We start from the raw sequence: 22,527 nt of genomic DNA, 5'->3' as shown, positions 1-22,527 counted from the left end.
ACAATTCTCTGATTTGAAGGGATGGAGGGGACAGTCTTCCTCTGCTCAGTTCTGCTGCAACAGACAGCAGCTTGGACCCAGAATTGCAGAGAAAGACCCAATTCAATACCTCAAAGCCTGGAGAACCTTAGTCTAGGAAAATTGTTAAGAGACTTTAGCCTTCAAGTCTCTAGAGAGTACAGGGTACCTGATAACCTGGTACCTTTTGCAGAACTCTCATTCATAGTAAAAAACAAAGCTTTCCCTGCCCTCTTTGTGACACAACTTCACCACAGTGGAGGCATCCAGTCCTTTCAAAGTTCAGAATAAAATTTTTCCCAGCCTCATTCTCAGGAATAAGTAACTTTGTGCTGAGCCTTTCCAACAAAGAGAAAATGAAGTGTGGGACAGACAATGACATGGGAAATTTCAGTCCAAAATGGCCAAGCAAAATCTTGCAGATTTAGATTAAAAGTACCATGTAGAACAAGGTATAAAGGGCTAAAAGGCAGTACTAGACAACCTTCTAATGAACTTTAGGGACCAAGTGTGGTTTGTGTGTTATTGTAGCTACTATTATTAGTGGCATCAGTAAAATTAGATTAGTACATGCAGCTGTTTAAACACTGCAATATACATGAAATATTCTTGTCTTGCCTTGGTGAGGATACCTCAGACACATTCAGCACAGCTCACTCTGTATCAAAGTGGTGGCAGGCTCAGGTTTTTGCAAGCTGTCAGAGCTGCTGTGCTGCTCTCTAACTCAGCCTCTTCCTCCTTGTCTAATCCAGAAGGTTTCTGTAGAGTGTCTGTTCAGTGCTGCTCTTCCCTCTTAACAACATCACATCACTTCTTTGCACTTACCCTGAAAAATGCACATAACTGGATGCTGAGCATGGGGAAATCCTGCTTCCCATCTGAAATCTGCTCCTGTTCTCAGACCTACCTGAGGCAGGTGATGCTGGGCTTTCCATTTTGAGGTGATTGGACATGATTGGTCTCATGGCAAATTATATTAAAATGGAGCATGCAAATTAGACAAAGGTTTTCTTGTGTTGACAAGCTGTCCCTTCTCTGCTGAGTGGCATGAACAAGATCCTGAGCAAGTGCCTTTCCTTCAGGCAACAGCCACTGAAAAGGCTGACCCATTGTATGCAGATATACTGAAATACACTGCCAGTTAAGAGTCTTCCTTGGTAGTTTTAAAGACTTATATTGAAACAGCACCAAGATTACAAAATGATTTTGCATTAGCTTTTTTTTCAGAGCAGAAAATTGTATCAAGCTAGAAATTGTAGAACTATTGTCAAACTTTTATTTGTAACATCATTGAAGGTTTTAATAACTATTCTAATTAAAGTGAGTACTAAATTATTAACTAAAATATTCTTGCTTTTAAAAAAAATAGCTTTTTAAAAATTAAAGCAATGTTGAGTTATGAAAGGCAGTAAAAAGAAATTTCTTATTTTCATGCCTATCCAGCTCTAACAGAGAAGTGTGCATCTTAATTACATTTCAGATTCAAACTAGAAGTGTGAATTTTAGACCTATAAGTGGAAACAGAATTTTTTTTAGACATATCAGAAAAATAATTTGAAAGTAGAGGGAAAAGGATAATGATGTTGCATCTTGTACAGATATTTTTGCTACAAAGTAATGAAAATGCACTAAAATTATTCATGAAACTTGTCAATAGCTAATGTCTCGTCTTTGAGATCCTTAGTATCCTAATATAACCCCTTGGAACTGTTTTACTTTTATATTGCTGTGCTGGGATTCCAGCACACATTGGAGAGCTCTGCAGAATGTAAATGTAGTGTCAAAGATTACAGAAAACCACAGGGGAAATTAAGAGTTGTTTCTTACATGGTGTTATAGCCCTTAAGCTATTTTTTTATGGGCATCTTGTCATTATTGTTTTGTATTTAAGTCTTTGGTGGTGGTAAGTGAATACATTCTGAAGGTAAGAATCACTCCTGTGAAATCCCAAAGGGATTATATTTAAAAGATTGTCTTTTCTGAGACAGTTTTCTTGAAGATCTGTGGAATTACAGACAAAATTATGCAGATGTTCTCAGTATCTTACATTTCCATGTAACTGCATTACATTATAAGGATATATGAAACTCAGTTAATTTCAGTGGTAAAATTTCTGTTAACTTCAGTGATCATAGTTTGTTAGGTTGCAGTCCATCCACACCTTTATGCAAACTCATGGTCACTGCAGGTCACAGTTTGCCTGTCATGTTTCTGGAAAACACTATGACTTGGAAAGTTTCCTTGCAAATATTTTGTTTGTTTGCCTTATTTTTTCCCAAACTAGACAGACATATAAATGTTTACACATTTCACAACATTTTCTTCATTGTTTTTTTACTGTGTTTGTCTCTTTTCTTGTATCTTTGCTTTATGGAGGTGAACTTGCATTTCTTATTCCCTTTGACTCTGTGAACAAGAGTGTTTCACAGTGGAAAAGGGGAATAAAAGTTAGGGATGTAGGGGACCAATTCTTTATCCTTCAGCCACTTAAAAAAAAAATTAGTTTAAGTATCACTGCTATATATGTTCAATGACTGTCAGAGGACATAAGACCTACATGACCTGAGAAAACTGAATTTACTATCCATGTTTTCCAGTCAAGGCAGCTCATTACCTTTCTGATCATGACTTGTTACCAAACTTAGCATCTTGAAAACCTTCACAATTAAAATGAGCAGCGATGACTAATGCTTATTTGTGTGTGAAGGATATTTAAATGAGTCTTGGGAATATCACCTGCATTCACAGAATTGCTGTGTTACAGAGTTTATCAGGGTTGCTGACTGCAGCTGGGGCCATGGGGTGCCACCTTTCCAGGCTGGTGCCAAGGAAAGGTGTAAATATCCACTGTTCATATGGCATGAAGGGATAGCAGTGCTGAGACAACAGCTGAGGAAGGTTGGAATGGAGGGATTTACCAAAAAGGAGGAGGCGGTCAGGTACTTACACTGGACCTGAAAAACTGAGAAACTTGCCTTCACAAAAATAAAAGAAATACAAACATGGAGAATAACAGCACTGTGCTTTCATGGAAAAGGAATGTAGCTTAATTCTGGATGTAGTATGTAGGGAAAAAATATATGCAAACCATAAAAAAGGTGGAGAATAGAACAGAGAGACTTTCAGTTTCACAGATAGAGAGAAAAGCTCCTAATCTGCTAGGGTAATCCAAAAATGATTAGATAATAAAGAAAATTCAGAAAATTCAAATGCATGCCAGTGTTTCATTGTTTTGTCTCATTTTCTTTGCTGCTTCTGGCAGGAAATATAAGAGTTCTTGGTATTTTAGACCATTATGGAAAGGCTGTGTGCCTATTTAGTTGCAGTATTGAGCATCCTTGAAGACTGCAAGGCTCATTTTCCAGCTGAGGAGGCTTGGCATGACCTAGGATGTGGAGGCTGGTCACAGACTGGTCACATCTCCCATGTTGGGGCCTTTCAGATTAGGAACATACAGAGCCATGTTCAGACAATTGAGAAGTGCTATTTTCACATTCTTGAAGTGAACAGTGTACTGTGTCTTCTACAGGACTGTGTGGCAACTGTAGTTCAGTATTTGCTGTCATGGTCATTATTTTCTGTCCTTCATTGAGCTTCCAAAGGGAGTTGGCTTCTGGCACCATTTAAGCAGAAATAGTTTGGTAATCTGCTTCCCAAGTACTTTGTGATTGCTCTTGATAATAGGTGCTGCTGATGTAAATTGCTGTTATTATCATCAGTGACTCATTAATCCATTGGTTATTGATCTGCTATACCTTTTTCATTTCAAATGAGAGGAATAAAGGTTGTGCTGCAACCTGCATTTCAAGACCTCCATTGAAATGAAATGTATATGATTTTACAAGGAAAACAAGATGAATGAGGGGAATGCACTACAGGTTTCGATTTTAACTTCCTTTTCTTTCAAGGCCTCCTAGTGAGATGCTAATTTTTTCATTTAATCTTGACTACTATGACCATCAGTGGAAGAAGATGCTGCAAGCCCAAAAGATAATTAATATTTTTTTCCACTAAGTATGCAGGGATTGTACACAAGTAACCAAGAGTATCTTAGCTAACTCACACATGCCAAAAATGAAGCAAGATGAATTTAATTCTAAATACTTGAAATGTATAGTAAGGTCAATTCCTAAGTCAGCTTTTCTTATAAACTAATTCAACACTGAAGTGAAGTAAAAAAATCAAACTCTCATTTACAGCAAAAAGTAGCAAAATATTAGCCCAGAATAAACTTTCAAACATTCTTGTATTGCCACCTGTACAAACAGGGGCAGCCTGTAACAGGAATGCTGGCAGAAAATAACCCTGGCAGAAGAGGTGAGAGAGGCTGGATCAAGCTGCAGAGAAACTGGGAACACTGCAGGAAACCCTGTGAGAAGGTCACAAGTCTCAGAGGCTGCCCTGGCCTGGAACAGAGCCCAGAGGGGAACCCGTGGAGGGAGCAGAACCAGGTTCTGCTGGAGATCCACCCTGCCATTAAACACCAGCTACACAAAGGCATTTTGGGATGAAGGCAGAATGTTCTTAGAAGTTGTTAGGAAAAATGGCCAGATAGCACAGCTTAGATGGAGCATCTATTGTTTGCTGCAAATATGCTTTAATAATAGGCTAATTTGTTTCTTCCACTGAATTTGCCAATTGACTGCAGAAACAGTTCTGTAAAAGTCATCCAAGCAAAATAACGAATGGGAACAATTATTCTTCCTGAGTAGATTTTCTAAATTAAGACTCCCAGCAAAAAGGCTGAGATTGCTTGCTTTAGCTAATGCTCTTTTCTTGTTTTCTTTTAATTGGTGGAGTACACGCTGTTTTGCAATGCCACAGCTACTAAATTGTGTATTCCTAGTTGGCTTAAATGTCTTGATCTCTCCCCATACACAGACAGATATAGACTGGCAGGTTTATTGATTGATTAAATGGTTTGTGAAAGTAAAAGTTAGGAAATATCATTGCTACTCTTTCTTTTAAATCAAGCATTTGCATGAATATAGGCATACAGGTATTTATATAAATATATCTCTTCAACTTCATTACCCGAGGTCAGTGTGTTAGGCCTGCAAGGTATTGTCTTTTCACAAAGTGCCAATGCCAAAGATACCTCCAAGTAAATTAGAATTTACCTGACCCAACTTGTTGTATATTGAATAGGGCATCTGGGAAAAGCTAGCAAGGAGCTGATGGTAATGAGCCTTTGATTTTCACACATGCTTTCTTTGCTATAAATCAGCAGCACTAACACACTTACAGCATTTCTCAAATAATTTGTTGTGTTGGTCAGCTTTACATAGACAGCTTTGGAAATATAATTCTTAGAGTAGAAGTTACACGGCCAGTAAATTTAATTCTGGAAGACTCCTAAATCAGGAATCTCCATGGGGCCCTGGAATTAGTTTTATGTCCAGAGCACACAAAACTTCAGTCACAGCTGAGCACCTAACTCACTTAAAGGTTTGCAAGTATCTGCATAAATATATATGTTATTTATCTATGAACTGAAGCACAAAATAACTATTTTAATACATGATTGGTGTGCCCATGGTGAGGTAACCTGACCAAATTACTGTACATACAACATATGAAGCAAACAAACAGTATTTAGAAATACTTCATCTTCCCAAAGGGAAGCTCAAAAGGAGATGGTGACACTGTGAGTTGAATATCATCCTGCTGTCAAAATTTAGTTTAACAAGATGTATTTCACTTTTCAAAGCTGATTTCACTGGACATATTAAGATGAAAAATGCCTCAGAGCTTTTTTGGGTGAGCACTCTGAACCCTGCAGAACTCAATAGCCTGCTCTGGTTTAACCAGCAGAACCATTGTCCCTGGGAATGGCAAATAGGTGTTGTCACTAAGACCCACCAGTGGATAAAGGGCTTTGATTTCTTGGTCCCAGTATTCAGACTACAAGGAGCATGTCACTGCTGTAAACCACACTGGTGCTCAGGATGTGCCTCTGAGGTTTCCTTCTCCTACCTGACAAACCAATGCCAGAGCACAAGACTTGTGAGGCTGCCCCACTTGAACTTGTTCTATGTAGATGAAAAATCCCACTATTAATCCTCTGAGCAGCTTATTTGTGAGGAGGCATTTAAAGCCCCAGAGGGAGCAGAGCTGTGTGACCACGGGCTGCCCTCGCACGGCTGGCGCGGATCTCAGCGGATCTCGGCCGATCTCTGTGGATCCCTGTGGATCCCTGCAGATCTCTGCGGATCTCTGCGGATCTCTGCGGATCTCGGCGGATCTCTGCGGATCTCGGCCGATCTCTGTGGATCTCTGTGGATCTCTGTGGATCTCTGCGGATCTCTGCGGATCTCGGCTGATCGCAGCGGATCTCTGCGGATCCCTGCAGATCTCTGCGGATCTCTGCGGATCTCGGCTGATCTCTGCGGATCTCGGCTGATCTCTGCGGATCTCTGCGGATCTCTGCGGATCTCTGCGGATCTCGGCTGATCTCTGCGGATCTCTGTGGATCTCGGCCGATCTCTGTGGATCTCGGTGGATCTCGGCTGATCTCTGCGGATCTCGGCTGATCTCTGCGGATCTCTGCGGATCTCTGCGGATCTCTGCGGATCTCGGCTGATCTCTGCGGATCTCGGCTGATCCCTGCGGATCGCAGCGGATCTCAGCGGATCTCTGCGGATCCCTGCGGATCTCTGCAGATCTCTGCGGATCTCTGCGGATCTCTGTGGATCTCGGCGGATCTCGGCTGATCTCTGCGGATCCCTGCGGATCTCTGCCGATCTCGGCTGATCTCTGCGGATCTCTGTGGATCCCTGCGGATCCCTGCGGATCTCGGCTGATCCCTGCGGATCTCTGCGGATCCCTGCGGATCTCTGCGGATCTCTGCGGATCTCGGCTGATCTCTGTGGATCTCTGCGGATCTCTGCGGATCTCTGCGGATCCCTGCGGATCCCTGCGGATCCCTGCGGATCTCTGCAGATCTCTGCGGATCTCTGCGGATCCCTGCGGATCTCGGCTGATCTCTGCGGATCCCTGCGGATCTCTGCGGATCTCTGCGGATCTCTGCGGATCTCTGTGGATCTCAGCGGATCTCGGCTGATCTCTGAGGATCTCTGAGGATCCCTGCGGATCTCTGCGGATCTCAGCGGATCTCTGCGGATCTCTGCGGATCCCTGCGGATCTCTGCGGATCTCTGCGGATCTCGGCTGATCTCTGCGGATCTCTGCGGATCTCTGCGGATCTCTGCGGATCTCTGCGGATCTCTGCGGATCTCCGCGGATCTCGGCTGAGCTGCCACCCCTGCACTGCCCAGACAGGTGGGAATATTGCACAGGAATCACTTGTTCTGTTGTGTAGCTAGTGGGGTCTCGTTGTCACAGCACAACACAACTTCAGATGTCACCTTGTGCAAAGAAATCTTGCTCTAAACCCAATTTTGGGTAAGATGAGCAGAGAAACTCTGACTGAATATTGTTTTGTATGGACAACAAAGGCTGCTTCTTATGCCAAAGTAAATAAATACTTTTCTGCACTAATCCTTTCTTTCTAAAAGCTCCTAGAACTCCCCCTCTGCAAGGATAGTTGACTCACCAGTGGTGAGACACGGCTGGAGCAAAACTGTCTTTTTTTTTTCCTTTTTTTAAGTTGTGTGTTAGTTTTGCAGTAGGTAACATCATCTGGAAAAGACTGGGTACAAAGAATTGTAATTTCTTCCTCAGAAAACTAACAATACCAAAAAAGGAAAGGTTATTTTTTTGGGTGAACAAGTAATGAGGAGCATTAGGGACAGATCATGAAACAAAGAAGAGAAAGTGATGATAGATATGGCCTTTAAAATGTGTGTCTTCTTTAGTTGTGTTTGTTTTATTATGTAACTTTTTTGCTCTTGCTGATTTTGGCACAATTATTGTAGCTAGTCTGTAAATTTTTGTATACTTAGCTCATGACCCTTTGAATATTGGTTTGTGTTTTTCTCAAGCATTGGTTTCAGCTAAAAATGCATTCGAGCTTCCTCCTACCATTCTCTTTCTCTCTTGATTTTTCCTGGTTCAATGGAATTATTATTGGATCATTGGATATTTTTAGATAGCATTTGGGATTTCGAAAATGGTTCCTGGTCTAAATTACTTCAGTTTTGCAGTGAAAAGATTTTTTTTTTTAAATAGGATTGCCTTTATTTTGTACTGAGTTCCCATCACTTGCAGAGTCATCCTGCAAGTAATATCCAGCATTTCTGAGAACTGAAGTTCTTGGTCCCCTACCAAGCTGTCTAGCTGGGAAAATATTTCATAATGTTTGGCACCTAAAGTTATTTTCTGTGAGACAGGGATATATCTAATCATACTTTAATATATCTACATAAAAATTGTTATGATCTAGATAAAAATAAAAGGAACACTAAATAATATTAATTCATAGCTTAAGCCAAAAGCTACTTATTAGATTTGCATCCCTTTTTGAACACAGATTAAGTAATTCAACAGTGATACAGGATCCATACATTTAATGTCTTCAATGACTGTGTACCTGGGCTTTTGCTTTGTTGGTTTTGTATTGCTTGCTTTGGAAAACAGCTTCACTTGCTAATTTTTTTTTTCTTGCTTACTGATTACATTCATGGCTTTCAAAATCTTAGCAAATGATAAACACTCAGCTGAATAAAAATTAAACTAGTTACTTCCAGTTCAGTTTGAAATTGTACCTCCCATTTAGCTTTTTGATTAATTCAATCATAAATCCTTGTTTACTGTATATATTTTTCTCTAAATGTAGTGTGGGTTTGGTTTATGATGAACACCACTACATGATACTTTTATTCAAATCTTGAAATCATGAATATGAATATATAGCTGAATCTTCATATGTGAAATATGAATTTTGTGGATGATGACACCAAGATCTGAAATGTCTCACAAGGAAAAATAGAAAAATCCTCCTTGCCAGTTTTCCCCTTGAGTGAATCTGGTGTTTAAGAAGATGCTGGGATGATAGTGCAGAATGGGGTTTATTTTTCTGTGAGACCTGCCCAGCTCCACCACCAGCACCACCAAAAGCTTCTTCCTCATTTCTGCGCTGATTCTCCTGGCTCTGATGTGAAGAGCCCTCATCTAATGAGGCAGCTCATTAGTCACTCTGGACATGGCTTTCTGCAGTCATTGCTGGACAAGGTACTGATGAGTTCCCCTATGGATGTTTGACCATAGTGAAATTTACCCAGATCAAAAGTACATTTTGCAAAGTAAAAAAACAAACCACTGGGTTGTGGTAAGTTGCATTAGCATTAGTGATGTAGGGAAAGAGGATTTTGCATATCAGAAGCATTTTTCTGATCTGTCAGGCAAATTAGCTTTCTATAAAGCTAAGCCTGACAAACTTTGCTAAAGTTGTGAATTATTACAACTTGTAAAACAACAGTGGAAAGCTCTCAGTCAGTAAAATATCTCTGGAACAATGCAGATATTCAAAGTTCCCATACTTAGCCTGAGCTCAAGAAAAGATTAAATGCCAGCTCATTTTAGGTATGTACTTGACTTGTACATTCCTGTTCAGCTAAGCACCTCTCATTTGCTTGAATCCCATAACAATCAAAGGGAATATTCATATGCTTAGGCACAAATGGAAGTATTTTGGTAGGCCTTGGTGGTGTGTGTGGCCCTGAGTGGAATACACCACATAACACCCTGCTATTTGAAACTGTAAACCTGAAAGAGAAAAGGAAACTTAAATTTGTTTTGAAAATTTAACAGCTTGAAGGTCACACCCTGGATTTAAAAAAAAATCACCTCCTGTTCAGTGGTCTGGGTGATTTGGGGTTTTTTTAATAACTGGTGGGGCACTGGAGTGTTAAATGAAAAACCCACTGCTGGAGGCAAGAGGGAGAAGCTCTTGGCTGGGGGGGAGGAGGAGGTGCAAACTCTTTAATTGACAAGGACAATTAGGTCATAGGTTAGACTCAACGATCTCAAAGGTCTTTTCCAACCTGGTTGATTCTGTGATTGTGTAATTGTACCAAAAATGGCTCCCAAGGAAGGACTGGCCAAAGAGCTGTACTGTGCAGCACACTGAAATTATCTAACAAGGTTACAATTCAGAAACTTCTTTATCACCATGACTATTGATTGTTTTTAAAGTCTAGACACCCTGTGGCCATTTATAATAGGACAGTCTGAGCTGTTTTTTACAGCTCTTTCCACCCATTTTTGTAACTTCATAAATACAGTATTATTCTTCACAGAAAATCAGGTGGGTAACCTCAAAAGATGTTCTCCACTCATTCCCATCCTCTCACATCCATATGCAGATCATAAGAGCACCTGCAGCTCCAGAGGCTCTCATTTCTAAAATTAAAAGAGAGATATACATATGCCTGTGTATCTGTATCTGTATGTATATGTGTAGTGTGTGTGTGTGTTTATGTTTGACCCTACAGTGCTGAACACCAGCATGGGAAGCAAACACCCTGCCATGAAGTGTATGAGCTTTAACAGTGGGCTGTTTTACAGTTCACTGCCCCTACACTGAACACTGTCATTAGTTTTGATCTAATGAATGAAGAGAGGACAGGATGTACCTAGATTACTTATGGCTTTTAAAATTGTGCTTTTTCGGTTTATTATTTAGAGTTGGTTTTATTTTCATACAGTTAATTTGAATTAAATAGTTATCAGTTCAAACAGAGAAGAATAATTTTGAGAAGGTTGTACGGATATTTGGTTTGACTTTATTTCCAGCAGTGGAAAAATCATAAAGTTGCATGTACATGATCTTCCACTGAAAAGGAGTGGATGAGGTTATATTTCTATGCTTTCTACCCACCCTCGTGTTTATCTCTGATTACTGATAGGAATAGTTTTTATTAATTTAATTGATTCTGTTTTGGTTACATTGGAAATATTTTATGGGATAAAGGCACCTAGTGTAATCACTGATGCTATTTTATTGGATACTCATAACAATTGATTATAAAATGTAACTGCCAGAACTTGGGATATGATTTACACACAGTGACAGAGAGAATGCAGTCTCCACTGGCACTTTGGCATTCAGCTCCTGTGTAAGTACCAAATCTCATTCAGCTGATGGGTAAATGACACACACAGGGAAGAGATATGAAGCCAGCATGTTCAGTCCCTTCTAGCAATCCCTGAATCACAAAGGGATTCCACCTGTGTGGTTTAGGGTATTCACTGCAGTGTAATGCTGCATCTGCTCTTAAAGACTACAGAGATTTGCTCATAAAATTTGCTTTGTTAGGGTTCAACAACTAACTGTGTATCCTGCCTTTGCTATAAAGAAATTGATGATGGCAGCATAAACTCAGATTTCATATTACAGCCTAGATGTTGAAGCTTTTTCCAAGAAAACAGACTTGCATTTTCCTGAGCATGAGTTTATCAATATAAGTAGCCTGTCTTCCCAAGACAGCAAACTAGAAAGTAAGAAGGCTGAAATAATCAGCACTCTCTGCTTGCCATTGCTGGGAGATTTCTGGGCCCTAATGATAAACAAGCTTGAAGGATGCTCCAGTTTAACCCCAGTAGGCAGCTAAGTCCTCCACAGCCATTCAATGGAGAAGAGATTCTGAAGGGCAAAAGTGAGGAACTAGAGGGTTGAGATCAAGGCAGCTTAATTGGTAAAGCAAAGCTGCACACATAAGCAAAACAAAATTCAGAATTAATTCACTACTTTCAAATGGCAGCCAGAAAAACTGGCAGAAAAGTAGGACTCCCTAGTGCATAACAGTGACTTGGGAAGACAAACACCATAACTTCAGATATCCCCATTCCTCCTTCTTCCTGACAGCTTTTATTTCTGAGCAAAAGGTCATGCAGCAGAGAATGTCCCTTTGGCCAGCTGAGGTCAGCTGTTCCCTCTGTGTCCTCTCCCAGTTTCTGGTGCACTCCCAGCCTGCTCACTGTCAGGGCAGTCTCAGAAGCAGAAAATGCTGATGCTGTGCACAAGCTGCTCAGCAGCAGCTGAAACACCAGTGTGTTATCAACACTGCTTTGGTCACAAATAAAAAATATAGCACCATACCAGAGAATGTAAAGGAAATTAACTCTATCCCCACTGAAACCAAGACAAAGGAACAGGAGACCCCAGCCTAGAGAAGAGAACAGAGACTTCAGATGGGTCAAGCTTTATCTCCCTCTTCCTTGGGCTGCCCATGCATGAAGGTGCTGGATGAAGGATATGAGAATTTTGCAAGGAAGGATCAGCACTTGGCCACTCAATCTTCTTTCTTCCTCCTGGCATCATAACCTCTGTGTTGTCTACTTCACAATGACAGAAGACAGATTCAGAGGTGTCTGCCCTGGAGTCAATAGAATGAATGCATGCCTTAAAATTCAGGCTTTTGCTTTTATTTAATAGGGGTAAAATTCTGATATGCTTCAGGATTTTGGGGTAATAACTGAGATGCCTTGAGTTCTGCTCTACAATTGCAGTGAACAATTCACACAAATCTGTTGGATAAGTCACTGGCTAAATTAATATTCTTCCCTTTTTCATTTACAGTCTTCATGCATATGATCTGCAACTTGTTTAGCTGAGTCATGTTTAACTCTTCTGCTTTTTTGGTAATTGTGAAACTTGAAAAGAGTATTTACATGCAATGCAAATTTCTTTTTATGCATTAAAGATGGACATACTGTTTTTCCAAAGCAGCACTAGTAATATGAAGTAAAATGAGTAACATTGCTTAAAACAGAAATTTTCTCTTCTGAAGACACTCTTCCTTATGAGAATTTGTCAGAATATGTCCATCAAACCTCCTGGTGCTAAACTGAATTTCTGATGCAGGAATGTCAACATTTCATGGGAAACTTCTTCCATTCCTTTTGGTTCTCAGCCAGAATACTTCAGTTTCTAAAATTATTTCTGATGAACAGTGACAGTCTGGGTGTTGTTTTCTCAGAATCCTTCTAGAGACGGATAGGGCCTGACTGGGAAGAGACAACTTCTGGGGCTAAGAGTGACAGGAACTTGAGGCCTCTGAAGGGCTGGAGAGAGAAATTTCTAAAGACAAAAGAGGGGAGAGTACAGAGTTTGCTGCAAGAAGGCAATGAATTGGCTGAAAGCAAACCAGAGAGCAAAGACCTCAGAAACAGAAAGTTGTTTACAAAGTTCTTTGGGCTTGGTTCCCTCTGGACAGACCCATCTGAACATTCTGGCTGACAGAGGTCCCATTGCATGGCATTTTGTCTGTTCTAATTGTGGTTTTTAAAATACTGAGAGTGGGAAAGTGCTTTGCATCAGACACTGGTGTTAATGTCTAACAACACCTGCATGTTTTGTTCTTCCTTTTTATCTGGAAATTCATAGTCCCACAGCTGCAGCAGCTGTGTAACACTTTGAGGAAAACCAGCCCAGTGCAATCACCTCGTGCTGCACAGATGTCACTGAGTGCCCCCACCCCAGGATGGACAGGCTGCAAAACTCTGAGCTGTAAACAGCTGTTGTTCTGTTGTCCTACACATACTCTGGACAATCCTTTGTAATCTATGAATAACATGATTGTGTATTTTCTCTTCTCTTAAAAATGCTTATTTCTTATCAGTCTATAACTCATTTTGACTCCAGACATAAAACACATTTGGTTTCTGTTATCTCTAAGCATGCAGTGAATAAACTATGCAAATGTACAAGCAGTGTGAGCTCAGACACTCAAAATTCTTCTGGGTCTTTTTTTCAGACTGTCAAGCACCAGGATTTTAATCTACTTTCCTCCATGAAATGCAAAGGTGTTTCCTGTTCAACTTGAACAGTCTCTTGTTCACTTGATCTGTCTCCATGACACATTTTAAAAGAGGAGGTCTTAAGAAGACATGAAGAATTTGAAGATCCTGGCCACCTGAATAGCTGGTGGTGATGGTGACAGCACAGACACACCGTGAGGAATGCAGCAGTGAGTAAGTTCCTGTGCTTCTGCAAAGGTAAAAGGTCTGTACTTTACAGCCAGACAAAAGGGAATACTATTATTACTACTACTTCACAAGATTTTTTCTCATATTTATTTTGTATGCAGCCACACAACAAAGTGTACTTTTCTAATTTTCTATTTCTAATGTAATTTGATTTTTTCAGCTTCATAGTGTTTGTTCTCCTTGTTCTCAGTGAGAAATTGGGTAGTGGGCACATGTTTTCTCTTATACATTGGCTGCAATCAGTAGTGCTCTCCTTAGGTGCTGTATAGTTTATTTGCTTTGTTGCTGTTGAAGCTGTGTGAAATGCAAGTTGCTTTTGAAGGGTGTTGCTGTTAATTCAAGTGGATAAGCATGACATTATAATTCACAGCTGTGTCTTGTCTGAATTGGGTTTACAAACCTGTAGAAGAAATGTTAAAAATATATTGTTTACTAGTTTTACATTGGAGTGGGCATTAGGAAAACTCCCATGTAATTTCTTGAAATTGTCAATACTTGAAATTTCTTCCACCTATCTCCACTTAGTCTGGTTTTGGGGGTGTGTACTTGCCTTTCTTTGCTCTTAGGAGACACCAAACACATTAGCCAACCTGCAGAAGCAAAAATGTCCCTTTAGTGGTGACCCTGATAAATCCACATTCTCTTAAAGCAGTTTGTACCCTGCTTCCCTTCTCCCCTCTCCAGACTGGCTTTGGCAGTAGGGGCATGGTCCATTTTTGCACATGGCTCTTGGCCTCCCAAGGGAGAAGCAGCCTCCCCTTCCAGAGACCCAGTGTCCCCAGACTGCCTTTCCCTGCCCCAGGTGGGTGCTGGGAATATCCCAGGTGTCTGAACAGGCTACCTGTTATCCCATCTCTACTTCACTCCTCTTTTCTCACAAATCCAGAGGTGCTGTGGTGCTGGCTGCCCTGCCTGGGTGCTCCACTCCTGCCAAACCTCCAGGAGCAGCTGCTCACGCTGCCCATCACACCTTACAACCAGGACACTGCTCTGCTGCTCCCTCTGAGCATCCAGACAATTTACATGTTTACTCCTCTGCACTGACAGCATCATAACTCTGCGTTTTAGCATCTGCAGCTTCCAGATTTTTTGTCATCAAGGAGTAAGTTGGATAAATTAATCCCTGCTGAGCTAGACGATGACACATTGGTGCCTTCACTGTCAGTGTGCAGGTTTGCAGCAGCTCAAAGCTCTTTTCACTTCATTTTCTTCTAATCCATTGGTGCAAGAGAGGAAGGGGATTCTTTTCTTGCAAAAAAAGTATTTTTTCAAGCCTTTGTCTTTAGACAAAATTAAAATTCTTGACTGCCTGCTAGTATATTTATTTTCTTCAACTCATCTGAAGATCTTATCCATACTGCGTGTTTTTCAAGGCTTAGATTGCATCTGCCTGGTAAAGGCATGTTTTTATGGATGATCTGTGAGATTTAGAATTTTAATTAACTAATTTTTAGACACATAAGTTCAGTAAAAACTTTCTTTTCCTCTGAGGAAGGTTTTCCCCCCCAGCAGTTTTTCATGTGCACGGCTAAAGGCCAGACCTTCTGGTCACTTCTTCCTCTTTATAACTACCTTGAGGAATGTCAGATGGTTAATGTTTGCTTCCTGAAAGGTCTCATGTATAGAAATAGCCCCTGTGCTGCTCCTCCAGCAGCTTCCATGCCCACAGAGTTCCACAGAGCCAAGGCTGTAGCTTTGTAACAAAAGCTTCAGTTTTGCTTTCAGCCCATTTTCACCATTAGAGTTCTTGTTCTTGACCTGCCTTTCCCTGGTGAACCTTTCATGCAGAAATGCCATGTGGTGACTCATATGCTTTTTATTTTTAACACACATGTGTTATTTTTAACACATATGCAAATATATATGACTGTGCAGCATATAAAAATAGATCTGGATAGCAAAAGAGTTTTTATTTAAAGCTGTCAGTGGTTTCTTCTTTTACACATGAGGCATTATTTTCTGCAGATTTCTGCATAAAATCGAGTTGTGAGTCTCTGGCAGTGAGGATGCTGTGGTGAGAGGAAGGCACATGAACACATAGCCTCCACAAACATAATGAAAAATACTGGCAATAAAAATGATGAGAGCTATATCCAAGGCATCTAGGGTTAAATCTGTGTTCCTCTATTTCCTTTTTTTATGACTGGAAGAAGTCATAAAAACTCTACCTTCTTACATAAGAAGGATACAGTAATCTTTATTTAATCTATTTTTCAAGCAATCCCTTTAGCACAGAGACTGTCCCTAGCTCTGTATTTGTGCAGTGACTAATAAAATCAAGAGACCTAATTTTTAGAATGGTCTTGTGTATTTCATAAAAGAAGTACCCACTAATCCTTTCTGCACTGTGGAGGAGGGAGTCAAAAAAGGCTCCTAAACCAGTGAGCTCCTGTCTAAAAACAAAGCATGCACAGGTTACCCAGGTGTCTCCACCTGGTACCTTGGCATCAATAACCAAAACCTGCATCCTTCTTCTTCCACACCTGTATCCCCATTCAGAGCCTGACTGCACCAACTACCAATACACTCTTTGTTTTTGAGACTCTAATGACAAGATAGATCAGACTTGCAGCTAAATAAACCGTGCTCTTCTCATAAGATAGGTGAAAAATAAGATGGAGGAAAATAAGTTGTGATTATTTATTAATTTCTTTTTTTTTTTTTGTGAAAAAAATTGCTTTTCTGGGTAGTCACCTCTTCATCTACAATAACTTATTTGACTTATCTGTAGCCATGTATTTTGCATAAGAATCTACTCTGGGTACTTGCTAGAGCATCCTAGCTGCAAGATTAGTTCTCATAGTTAATGTTCAGAAAAGTAATCAAATTAGTGGTGATCACTGTGTAGTAAATTTCTAGACCTTCAAGACTCACAAAACCAATTTATTTTCAGCAAAATAGATGTGAAGAGACTGTTGATAATTCACATGACAAAGGAGTATTATCTGAGGGGATGTTAATTTCATTAATTGGGTATATAAGTGCTTCATGGTGTTATCAATTTTCTCACCTTGTCTGTCATGAAATCTAATCAGCTCCCTTTCTTTAATGTTTATATTTTTTTTCCTATAAATGAAAAGTTCTCATTAATGGGAACCCATTTTATTTTTCTGAGTTGTGGAAATGCACAGCAGACAGGTCTTATTTTAACATTGCCATTGCTAGGTTTGCACAGGTAGCTTATCTAGAGCATTAGCATGAAAAGAACAGATCCTATTGACCAAAGGCAGAATGTTTGGGGAGGAAAAAAAGCCTTCAAGGATGCCTCAGAATACAGCTATGCATTTTTATTAACACCTACTGTTGGAACCTTGGAAACAGGGAGATTTGAACTGACCACCAAAAGATCACTGCTTTTGACCTGAGGCCTGTGTGGTTTGAATAGAGGTGTGTGATGTCACATGGTGAAAAATTTAGAATTTGGGGTTTTAGAATATAGCAATATATAAAAGGCAAGATGGAGGCTTTAGGGCAGAGGTTTCTTACTTCTTCACTTTCCTCTTCATGTGTCTAGGTGGTACTTTTGTGATTGGATAAAAAAATGCTGCAATGCAGGTCACAGGTGTTTGGTTATTGGGACACAAGCAAAAATAATTTAGGTATTAGCTCTTAATTGGACAGTTTATGTTTAAAAGACCATGTGATGAGAGAGATACATTGCCATTCTACCATTTTTAGCTTGCAAGCTAGAAGTGTTGTAGCACTCACTGTAACATAGATAAGAAATAATAAACATCTGATGAAATTTCAGAAAAAATTCTGTCTCTTGTGCATTCAATACCCACCCTGTAAGAGAAGAAAAAAGAAGATAAAACATGATAAAATGGTGCCCCATGTGAGGACTTGTGGGATACTGGTGAAAGCCAGGGAAAAAGCAGCCTTGAAACAGCCTTGGATTTTCTCACACTGCTCGAGGAAAACATAAGAGAAAAGAATTATGACAATGATTTTGCACCTGCAGAGTGTGTGAGAGACATGATTGTTTTCATGAAAGCATGTGTACCTGGGGTGTCACCTCCCTTGCACCCATCAAATCATTTCTATCCTTGCTGCCACGAACTACTCTATATAAGTGCAGTGTTTCTTCATTTAAAGGGCTTTTTGCTTCTCCATTGCACGAAGGAACTTTGTTGCTATATCCTTTTCATGGCTCACATAGCCCAAATGCAACAAGGATCAGACTCACAAGGTTCAGAACCCCCTACAACCAACCAGACTTTGCACGATGGAAGGTGGTTTATCCAAGCAGTCCTGCAGTTCTGTCACCTTCACTCCCCTACTTGTAAATCCTTGGGCTGTTTGTTGTCTCCTGCTCTGGTTCTAGGAAGGCAATTTCCCTGTCAAACCCCTTGGAAACCTTGAGCTTCTGAGAGTCTTTCTCATGACCAAGGTTTCACAGTTTAACACTGGCCCTTCCAGCTGGAAACACTGCTCTGGTCATTGGAATGTGCTAGTCTGGAGCAGGGAGCTGGTGCAAATTTCCACATACATCTCTGGACTTCTGTAAGGGGTGGATGATGGTGAAGCCAGGACAAAATGACAGAAATAACTTCTCTTTTCCAAGATTATTTTGGGTGTGTATTTTTATTTGTCTTCCTAGTCTGTATTAAAAATTCTTTGGGGGCAAGAAGAGGGCAACAGCAGACACGTATCAGAAAGGAATTCAATGAGATGTAGCAAATTAATTCATTACACATGATTGAACCATTAAAATGGTAAAATACCAAGCTTGGCTGTAGAACATAGAAGTTAGTCTGAATATATATGCAAGCTTGAGGGATTTGGTTCATTATCTTTTAGGTTTAACTGTTGTTCATATGAATTTTAGAAACAGCACAGTGAAACCTTTGCACGTCTGAATGATTGTGATTTTTTTGTTGTTTAAATGGGAAAAATTACAATATTATCAGCTCTATCACATGTATGTGGTCTTGAATAATGATTTTTTCCTGATTTTTTTACTTACATAATGCCTTTTAAGCTTCTGTTATTTTTGTATGTCATGGATCATGCAGAAATGGACTGCTCATGAAATAAGATCATGCTTCAATAGGAAGGCAAAATCAATGCTAAAATTTAAAATATTTTCACCTGTCTCCTTTGTAATATTTGCAAAAAGTATACAATGACACAAATAGTTCAAGCTTCCCATTAAATATCATTATGCTTGCTCCAAATGAGTGTGTTCTTCTGATCTGATGAAACTGTGAGAGAGATTAATGCTCAGTGAGGAGTAAAGTTAATGGAAGAAGTGTTTGTTGAGACTATGTGATGAAAATGCACTGCATTCAGAGTCCATGTTGGCAGCTATTCAGATTCTTCCTTTCTTCTTCCAGGAGAGTCCTGGAAGTTGAAATATTTTGCATATCAAAAGTAAATTCTAGTGGACTGAATGTTGCAGTCCATTAGGCCAAAGAAAGAAAGAAAGTGTAAGTAATTTTACTTCCATAGAATTCCTCTGGATTTATACTAGCATTAATTAGATAGGATTTAGTCACTTGGGATACAGCCCAAATTTTGTGATGCATTAACATTTTTTCCAAGCCGCCAGTTTTACTCATATTTGACTAGTTAAAAAATAGAAGCAAACCCTTAATTTATTAAAATATAACCAAATACTCTTATCCTAGTATGTCTGGGGATCCTGCTTGTTTACCTAAAACCAAAACAAATTCTTTCAATACACCTACAGAGAACTAAAAGTTCATTTTCACTACATAATTGTAAGAAAGCAGGAGGAAGTAGCAGAGTTCTTTCACAGCCTCCTCTGCTGAGCAGGATCTCTGATGCCACTGGATTGTGCTGTGGGATTCCAAGGAAGCACCTCTCAGCACAAGGATAACTTGTAAACTCATTAAAGAGAGTTAGTGTGGTTCAGTTTGGATCAGCCCTGAGCAGCCTGGTCTGGTGGAAGGTGTCCCTGCCCAGGGCAGGGGCATTGGAACAAGAGGAATTTTAAGGTCCTGTCCAACACCAACCACGTTGTGATCTTTTGAGTCATGTGCCTGTATCCATTGCAAATGTAAATGATAAAATATTTCTTTATTTGAATTACAGGATGAATCCTTGGAATGGGTTACAAATTTATGGATATCTCTTCATTCTTGGAGTATCTTGGAGTAGGTTAATACATCTAAGCATTCAAATAAGAGTTGGTAGTCATAAATATTTGAGCTTCCAGCCAGTGTTACCAGACTCAATGACACACTTGGTTAAATTCTGTCTACTTGCAGGAGGCTGGATATCTGTCTGAGGATGAAAATCACTATGCTTAGATGTACAGTGAAGGACTTCACTGTGAAAGAACAAAATCCTTTTCCTGTATCACAAGAATAGATGTTGTAAATGCTAACCAAACACAGTCCTAAGTCACAGAGCTACCAATGCAAGTCTTGTAACAGCAGAAATGATCATGTTTGACATTAGCTCTGCTTTGGAATGATGGTGGTTGTGTCCATGTTTCAATGACTGCAGAAACCCATCTAACCTGCTGCAGCATTCACAGGGTTGTAGGTATTTAATTTGAAAACCACTGAATTATTGCAAAGGCAATGCAGGAATGCAAAGAAAGAACAAAAAGAAGAGTACTGCAGAGTCCACTCAGTGGATGCTGACCTTCCCAAAGTCTTTCCAAAACTAAAACTTTGGCCTGGTTTTCATATAATGAAAGCTAGAATGTGCAATTCTGCTACAAAATCCTTCTGCATCTCCTTTGAATATGATGCAAAATCTTTTTCTACACGTTGTAGAAAGGTGTGTTGTTCTGAATGTTGAATCCTTTATGATGTTTTTGTTATGATATAACCCCTATTGCTGATTATTTTATAACTGAATAATCTTTACATGAAAAAAGAAAAGGAAAAATGATTGCATCTTAATCCACAATAAGTCCACAAGTGAAAATTTCTAATGAAAAATTACACTGCAACAATATGCAATGTATAAAATTAAATATTTGTCCTTAATTCTCAGCCATCTGCAGTTACTCTACAAAGTAAGGCATAACAGTGGTTAAGATTTAACAAGTGAATCACCCCCTCCAACTTTCTTTTGTCTTTTTAGGAAATCAGATGGCCAGAAGAATGACTGCAAGAACTCAGAAAATTCCTCCCCACCTTTTTTCATAGCTTTGTATCTTGAACAATACCAGTCTCCATTCAGTCTTTTTCCTTTTTATGTCTTCTTAAATGCTTGTCCTTCAATTCCATTGCAATTTGTTTTCTCATCTCACAATCATCTCTCCCTGTTCACTTACTCTTCCCAAGTCCCTTCATGTTTTATCTTTTTCTGATCTGTCCTGCTGTTCTGCTCCTTTGTGGTGTCTCATGGAACCAACCGCAGAACATCCTTTGTCAGGCTTTAATTTGATTCTTATCTAATTACGGATTTTATTTTAAATTTTACATAGAAACATGTTTGGCTGGCTGTACTTTATGAACCGAGATAAATAAATTCACTTTGCAGCGTGCTGTGTGAGCAGAACAAAGGCACAGTTGCAGAGATAAATGCACCAAAGGCTCTTCAGAGGCGCCGGTTTAAAGTTGGTGTCTCCAGCAGCCCAACAGGAGCCCGAGCTCAATCAAAACATGTGTCAGGCTGCACAGCTGACATTTCAACACTAGAAAGAGCTTGCTCTGGTGCTCACACACAGAAAATGGATTGTGTCCTGTCACCAGTGGAACGTGCAGCTGAGTGAGAGTTTGATAGCATCCTGTAATAAATCTGGTGGTGAACTGACTCTCAAAGTCAATACTGATGTGCAAATTAGTAATTCTCAGCTGAAGGCATGGGGGCTGCTGCTGTACAGAGCTTCTTAACTTTCTTTACCCATAAGACTGTTAGAAATAAGATGACTCCATTAGCTGAAATTACCCTGGTTTTTTGTGGAAAGCAGTAAATACTACCTTGTGAGTAAATCATGGGCTTATAACAATCCATCACATTGCAGGTGGGAGAAGAGAGGCTCTTCTGGGTGGAAGCAGTTGTTTGAAATGGGAATCCTGTTGAGTCTTTAACTGTAAATGTTTTATAATGTTTTATAGCCTGGTTTTATCTCCTCACTGCTTTCTCCTCCACTCCCCTCCCTGTGCACATGCACACCCATCAGCACTGGCAGTGACAGAAACACACAACTGTTCCTGGGCAGGGCTGTTTCCACCAGTCGTGAAGAGGGGATCAAGTCACAAATCAGGAAATAAAATAGAAGGAAGAGATGCATTCTTGTTCTGGAAAACAAGAAACTCAAACAAACAAGATTCTCCAGTTGTGGGGAGTCCACCTGTGCAGATTTCAGGTGTCTGTTTGGAAGGTCACCTTTCTGTGAAGTGCCTTAAAATATGATGTGTCAGCTGCTGTGATTCAGGAAAAGCATAGTCTTTGTCAGAATAAAATATTTGGAAAGCATCAGCCCCCTTAAAGCCTGTATGATCAAGATAACCTTTAGATTCCATTCAGCTTTGAATGAAAGATAAAACCACCAGCACTTCTCCCAGTGCAGAATGTAAAGAAACCCAGAACTGCATTAGAAAGTTCACTTAGGAAAAAAGTATGTTTTTTTAATATCAGTGCTTGTTTATGATTAGTCAAGATGTGATTTGTATTTACTTCAGTGTCAGCTATT

The sequence above is a fragment of the Oenanthe melanoleuca genome, chromosome 1 (genome assembly GCF_029582105.1).
Source record: "Oenanthe melanoleuca isolate GR-GAL-2019-014 chromosome 1, OMel1.0, whole genome shotgun sequence".
In the NCBI taxonomy this organism is placed as follows: Eukaryota; Metazoa; Chordata; class Aves; order Passeriformes; family Muscicapidae; genus Oenanthe; species Oenanthe melanoleuca.
The sequence above is the reverse complement of the archived record's forward strand: the minus strand, read 5'-3'. Positions refer to the sequence as shown.